The following is a 7,560-nucleotide window of genomic DNA, read 5'->3' on the forward strand; positions in this document are numbered from 1 at the left end:
GGAAAGATTCGTTGATTGGTTGTAGACTGCAGTGCAGTTCTAAGAAAATTCAGCAAGGCTGACAGGAAGTCCCCAAGCCTCCAGGGAGCCCTGTGTCTCCCAGGAACGGGCCTGCCTCAGGATCCCTGCCTCCCTCCATGATTAACTGGGAGTAGCCCCTGGGAAGTTCTGCATCCTGAGGACTAAATTAGATAGCATGTGAAAAGATCTGTTCCACATTTGGTGCTTAATGATAAAATCTATTATTACCTTCTACCTTCCTAGGCCTTCTCCAGGGCTTTCTGGTTGGGGCAATCGAATACAAATTAGAGCGATACGGCTTCCCCTTACTGCATCCCTTTCCCAGTCTGGATGAGGTGCAAGTGATATACCAGTCAGGGCCAGCTTCATGGATGTGCAACCTGGGCACTACTAGCACGGGTCCCCAGGCTCAGAAGGGCCCCACACTTGGTTTAATGCCCTGCTCTCATCATCTTGAAATTCTTAATAATTTTTTAAACAAGGGGCCCCACACTTTTATTTTACATTGAGCCCCACAAATTATATAACTGGTCCTGATACCAGCATTATCTTCATTTTCTAGGTGAGGAAACTGAAGCTCAGAGAGGAAAATCAAGCAGCCCAAGGTCACACAGCAAGAAAGGGGTGGAGTCAGGAATCTAATTCTGATTCCAAGGTCCAAGTTCATAAGCTCTACATGTGCCTGGACAATTCCTCATGTTTGGGGAGCACGTTACAGTTTACAAAGCCCTGCCTTACATTTCAGTGCATATAATTTGACTCTCACACAAACTTTAGAAGCGATAGTTGACATCTGGCATTAGGCAGCATTCTTGGAGGCCAAGCAGCAAAAAGAAAACCTGGCTAATTTAAGGAAAAAAGAAAAAAAGGGGGGGCAGGGGGACTTAGAAGGAGAAGTTGAGCAGCTGGAACTTGCGAAGGACAATAACAGGTCAACTCCAGGGAATGAGAAGCAGGAGCCAGAGGTACAGGAAGCAGGAACCAAAGGGCGGGGTCTTCAGGGCACCAACTGTTCGCCATCTTAGCATTACGTCCCCATAAGTTGCTGGTTCTCCCAAGGAAGAATCTGATTGGCTGACTTTGGCTCGTGTGCCCACCCACTGACCTTGATGGACAGCCAAACAAGGTGGGAAGGGTGGATCTCCAAAGGAGGACCAGAAAGGGGTGGGAAGGTTGGAAGTTGGGGAGGGATGGCTGCAAGCCCATTTTACAGATGAGGAAAGGGAAGCCCAGAGAGGGACAGGGATCAGCAAGGCCACAGAGTCCAGGGATGGTGGAGTCTGGGCTCCAAGCAGAGGCCCCAGCTGCCTTTCCCCTCCTGTGGCTCTAGGCTGGCAGAGGAACAAGAGGGCACTGTGGTCCTGGCAGGAATGAATGGCTGGCTCCTGGGGTTGCTCCTGGACCCAGATGAGGCCTCCCCAAGGCACAGGAAACCGCCTCAGACTGACCCTTATTCAGGGGTCCAGGCCTCCTTGTCTCCCTCCCCTTGCAGTAAACAGACCCTCCCTTCAAATCCAGCCCGCCCCTTAGCTCCCCGCCTAGGTTTTTTAAGAGAAGTGTGGGGGGGGGGGAGACAAAAAACACCGTTTTTCCAATGCGTGAAACACTTGTATGGACCAAATAACATGTCCAGATTGGAGGCAGGCTGAGGATGGCTAGTTTGTAATTCTTGGAATGCTCCTTTCTGCACACGAAAATCAAGGCCCTATTTACATATGTAGATACCACTAAGGTTGCAAATGTCCTCACTTTGACTGGCTAGGCAAAGAGAAAGAAGCCTTTTATATTCTCCAGAGAGGTGGTCTAGTGCATGCTCTGGGTCCAGAGGGTCTGGGTTCAAATCCCAGCTCTGCCATTTACTCACGAGGTGGCCTCAGGCGAGTCCCTTACCCGCTCTGGGCCTCAGTTTTCCTTGGCGGGACACGTGTAACCCGTGTCTGGCATATCGTAAATACAACCAAAGGCTCCACTATTGTCCTCTGTCCATGGTCTGAGCTTGTCATGAGTTTCACGTGGCGAGAAATACAAAACCTTAAGCTGGGCTAACAATTTTAACTATTTGTTTAGGGAAGACCCCCTTCCTTTAGGCACTTCAGGGACAAGCATGGTTGTCCCATTTCCCTCCCTCCCAACTTCCCCTCCAAGGTGGCTTCTGCCACGCCCCATCTTGGTCACAGGGAAACTGAGCTCAAGGACAAAGGTCGAGGTGCGGAAGTGTCACTTAATGAGTGCTCCCTCTGAGCTCCTGGAATCACCCCAGGCGGGAGGAATCACGACTCCCTTAACTGACGCTGGGGAGCTTGCAAGCCATGCAAGCGGCGTGAGACTCAAGGACGTCCGACTCTGAAGCCTGACTTTTCTCTCTTCCTATCGACTGTGTCCCCATTCTCAGTGACCGGACAAGATTCAGAAGCTCCTATGCTCCAGTTGTCTCCTGTCACTTGATCCCGAAAGGAAAACCTCTCTTTCTACCTCACTGACAAAATGTTCGGTCCGAGAGCCATTCGTCGTCTACAAGTAAGAGTTGAGATGTTTATCATTGCTAGTGATAACTCAAATCGGTTTAAGCCAATAATAATAATTAATAATAATCATAATAATAGTTTATTGATGCAAGCCGGTAAAGTTCAGGGGTGGTGTCCCGGCTTTAGGGGGCGGTGGGGTGGGGGGGAGCAGCTTTAGGAACAGCAGGATCCAGGAACTCCGAGGCTGTTGTCAGGGTTTGTTTCATTTCATCTCTCAGCTCTGCTTCCCTCTGTGTTGGCTTCACCTTCAGGCAGCCTCACCCTGTGTTGTGTAAGATGGTTTTTAGCAGCCTTGACATTCTGCCAGTTCATCAACCCCAGGGGAAGGAGAGTCTCTTTGTCAGTAGTAGTCTTAGTGAAAGTCTGGGGCTGACTCAATTTGGCCTAATCTAAATCAGACACTAATCCCTTTACTAATCCCTGGAGCCATGGGGGATGCTTATATTGGCCAGGCTTGAATCTCCTGCCCAATTCCGCAGGCGGGAATGGAGAATGGGCGAGTTTCACCGCATTGTTGGCCTTCCTTGACCCAAGTCCTTTGCACTGTGAATTTATTCCACATGCTCTGAATCTGGGCTGACCATGAGACTTGCTCTGGCCAATGCAATGCAAGGAAGGGATGCTATACCTGTTCCCAGCGTAGGCCTCAAGAGTCCTTGCCATTTCTGCTCGCCCTCTTGGGGCCCTGCAGAGCCACCATGAGAACAAGATGGGGCTGGTCTGCTGGAGGATGAGAAGCCACATGAAACACAGCCCAGCCCCCCAGCAGAGACCATCCTAGACCAGCTGACAGCCAGCTGACCTCCCAAAACGTGAGCATGCCCAGCCCAGGTCAGCAGAGCCACCTACTGAACTCACAGCTGTCCACAGGTGCATGAGACCAGCTGAGACCACAACTGGCCAGTGGGTCCACTGACTTGTGAGTAATAATCAGTCTTATTATTTTAAGCCACTGAGTTTTGGGAAAATTTGTTATGTACTAAAAGCTGATGGATACAGAGGTCAATCCACTAGAATATGGTATTTAGAGCCCCAATGAATAATCCAGAATAATCTCATCTCAAAATCTTTAATTTTATCATACCTGCAAAGATTTTTATCATGTATGGGAATATTCACAGATTCTAGGAATTAGGACCTGATATCTTGGAGGTCCCCCATTTAGCCCACTTTACTGACTGTGTGACCCAGGGCAAGCGTCTTAACCTCACTGCGCCTCACTTTCCTTACTGTAAAATGACAGGAACCCCTTCATTGGGCTATTATGAGGATTAAATAAATTAATCACATAAAACACTTAAAAGTGTAACCAGCACATGATCAGAGCTTTTTAAATAAGACTCTAGGGTTATGGCTAAAATCACCACAAGGACAGTTCCCTTCTTTGTCCTGTTCACCACTATCTTCGCAGTATCTGCCTTCATGGGGACTTACACATAGTAGATGCTCAGTAAATACCGGGGGTGCCAAAAAAAATGTACATGACTTGTATTCATCTTTTATTATTGGTGTATATAGAGTATTATAATTTTAATACAGTTTTTTCCTTTCTTAAAATGTGTATACATGTTTTTTTTATTTTGGTACCCTCTGTATGTAATGTACACATGCCACTGGCTGGCTGTGTGGCTTTCAGGAAGTTGTTTCTCCTCTCTGGGCCTCAATTTCCTCCCACCTCTGTGAAGAACTGCTGGTTGGGAAAGCACATTTATTTCCCTGTCTGGAAGGGCGCATCCCTTCATGGGGTAAGGGGTTCAGGGATCAGGGGCCGGCCACAGCTGCTTTCTCTCTGAATCACCAGATTTCTCAACCTGAGGCCAAGTGTCTGAATATTATGAGCAAGGCAGTTGGAGATAAGATGGGGAACACACTGATTTGGCCAAAGCAAGTGCAGCCAAGTTACTGGGGCTGGACTTCCCTGGAACTTTTCAGCAGCATGACTTAGCTTAGCACCTGCCAGGAAGTGGGTTGGCTCAGATGCCTGGCTTTGGTGGTGAGAACCTGCTCTGGCTGTCTCTGTTCACAGAGCCAGCTTCTCGTCAAATCCTTGGGGCTCCAGGAGAGAAGCTGAGGCCCCCAAAGAGTGAAGACCATGTCCAAAGTCCTACTATGTGATGGCTGCCGATGAGACTGAGATCCAGGAGTCCTACAGGGACCTGCAGGGAGAGGGAAGGCGTGCAGCATGCTGCAGGCAGGGGGTACAGCATGTGCAAATGCCCAGGGGTGAATGAGAGAAAGGTTGTTACGTGCCCAGGACTCTAGACTCAATTCTGAGGTGAAAGGGAACTATTGGTGGTTTTAGGAGGAGGAACAACAGGATCTGAGAGTCTATTTCCAAGTGTTGTCCATAGACCATCAGCATCAGATTCACCTACAGTGGGGGCCAGGAGGACATGGTCAAAATGCAGATTCCCGGCGTCCACCATAGATGAGCTCTCCATTTCAACAGACAACCACCCCCACCCCAACACCGCTGAGGTGATTCTAAAGTACACCCTGTTTAGTGAGTACAGAGATGATTCCAGCTACACGGTCTAGAGCCAGCTAAATCTGGTTTCTAATCCCAACTAAACTTCCCCAGGCGCCACCACCGATTGCCCTGGATGGTGGGGCTGAAGGAGACGGAGCCTTGAGGGCAGGCAGGGAGGACCCTGATGGTGCCGTTGGGAGAAGCTGTGAGGTCAGCCAAGCCTGGAACCCCACTGCCAGGAGCCTCCCCAAACTCTCTCCAAGACCTTCAGCCTAAATATTTATGCTGTGAACTCTCTTTTACTTCCTGCGTGGGCAGATGAAAGCTTAGAGATGGGTCCAGGAGATTTGGGGAGACAGAATCCAGGAAAAGGTGAAAGGTCACGGCCAGCGGTCAGAGGTCAGGAGAAAGTAGTTGTGGCCTGGAAATAAAGTCTGTCCTCTCAGCATGATATCCCAAGCCGTCCAGCTCAGTACCCAGTGGCAACGCCGTCATCTCTCTGGGGGAGGCATGGAATCCAAATGTGGTTTTGTTTTCTTAAGAAATGTGGAATAAAATACTATGTTTCTTTTACCCAGTCTTGATCTTTTGAAGCATGGGAGTTGGAGGTGAGAGGACAATGAAGTAAAAAAAAAAAATCTTGCCCAGAGAAGAAACCACTTTTCTAGACCCAAAAATACTTTGTTTTTACAGATGGTTGCTGTACAAGCTCTGATTCTGAGCAGTTAAACACTGTGGATTGATGATGGAGGGGCCTCTGGGTGAGCTGAGTCATCAAAGTCAAGGTCCTGACAGTTTAAGCTGCAGGGACCTCAGCCCTCCATCACAAATGACAGGCTCCCGCTGATGGGTTCTTCTTCCAGCCAATGGAGAAGGATAAGGGCCTTCGTGCTATCAAACAGTTTTACTGCTGACTGCCCTTTAAGTATCAAAAGTGTCACCTCTGACCTCTTGGCTGGGATGACCCCCAGAGCTTGCACATTTTAATGGAAGAATTGCATGGAGCCTTGTGCCTGTTTGGGGGAGGAAATAGCTTTCATTAAAGAAATACGTGCCTGTTAGCCATCACTTGAATGGTAAATGACATCACCAGGGCTGTGTGTGTGCATGCGTGCGTGCACGGGCACACGGGGCGCATGTGTTTGTATTTTCTTTCCCTTCTTTGTTCTTCCACCAAAGTGGAAAGTTTTGGGAGGTATTTGAGAGATGTGAAAATAGAGAGAAGCAGCAATGCAGTCTGCTCTTCTCCCCTGCAGGATAAAAAACGTGCTTGGGACGTTCCTAAACCGAGACCAGTTCTTCTCAATCTTTAATGTGCTTCGGAAACACTTGAGTTCTTGTTAAAAAGCAGAGTCTGACTCAGTAGGTCTGAAGTGGGGGCTGAGACTACTTTTGCAATACGTTCCCAGGCACCACTGATGCTGCTGGTCTGGGGACCACATTTAGAGTGGCCAGGCCTTAGCACATGGCTTGACGCTTGAGGTCATTGCCAGAGGTGAGGCTTATCAGTGTTGGCAAAACTCGCCGTGCATACCCCTGCCTGTTGGCCTTTGCTCCTGCCATCTCTGCCACCTGGCACGCCGTCCCTCCCTCTGCTAAGCCTCTCCGCCAGCCCCTTGCCTTCTCAGAGGGCCCGTCCTCCCGCGGGTTTGCTCCAGTTTCATGGACTGTCTGAGCTAGAAGGATCTTTGAGATCATCTTGTTTGACTCTCTTCAGAGTTCCCAGGTGCTTTGGTGGCAAGAGCTAAAATCCTCATTCCACCCAGCTGAAGTAAAAGCAAAATAAATGAAAAAACAAGAAAATAAACGATTGGCTCGTGTAAGTGAAAATCCCAACATGTTCATTGAAGCAATGTTTGTGTAATAATCAAACACTAGAAGCAATCTACAAGTCAACTAGGAGGGACCGGCTAAGGAAACGGTGGTTGGCTCATATTCTGGAATGCTCTGCCGCTGTTAAAAAGGATGGGGAGGTCTGTCTATGTGGACCTGAAAAATCTCCAAGATTTATTATCAAGAGAGAAAGGCAAGCACAGAATGATATATGCAACATGATACCATTTATTTAAGAACACACCCCCAAAAAAAATCTCTGTAATTTTTACAAGTCTGTATAAACTTGCATGGCTGCACAGAATAAGGTAAGTTTTCCCAACCAAGATTCTATCGACATTTGGGGCAGGATACTTCTTTATCGTGGGGGCCATCGTGTGCTTCATACAATAGAATGCTTAGCAGCATTCCTGGCTTCCACCTATTAGATGCCGATAGCACCGCTCCCCCTGCCGCATTGTGACAACCAAAATGTTACCAGATATTGTCAAATGTGCCCTGGGAGGCAAAATCGCCTGCCTCCCACCCCCAACCCCACCCCCATTTTAGAACCACTGGAATAAGACCTGGAAGCTCTCACTTGAAAGAGATAAAATGATATACTTTTGGGGGGATGGGAAAGACTGGGATGGGAGGGAGGTTTATCCTTCATTACTAATTCGTTCATTCATCTATTTCATACATATTTATGAAGCACCTACTATGTGCCAG

Source organism: Hipposideros armiger, unplaced genomic scaffold, assembly GCF_001890085.2.
Source record: "Hipposideros armiger isolate ML-2016 unplaced genomic scaffold, ASM189008v1 scaffold_54, whole genome shotgun sequence".
In the NCBI taxonomy this organism is placed as follows: Eukaryota; Metazoa; Chordata; class Mammalia; order Chiroptera; family Hipposideridae; genus Hipposideros; species Hipposideros armiger.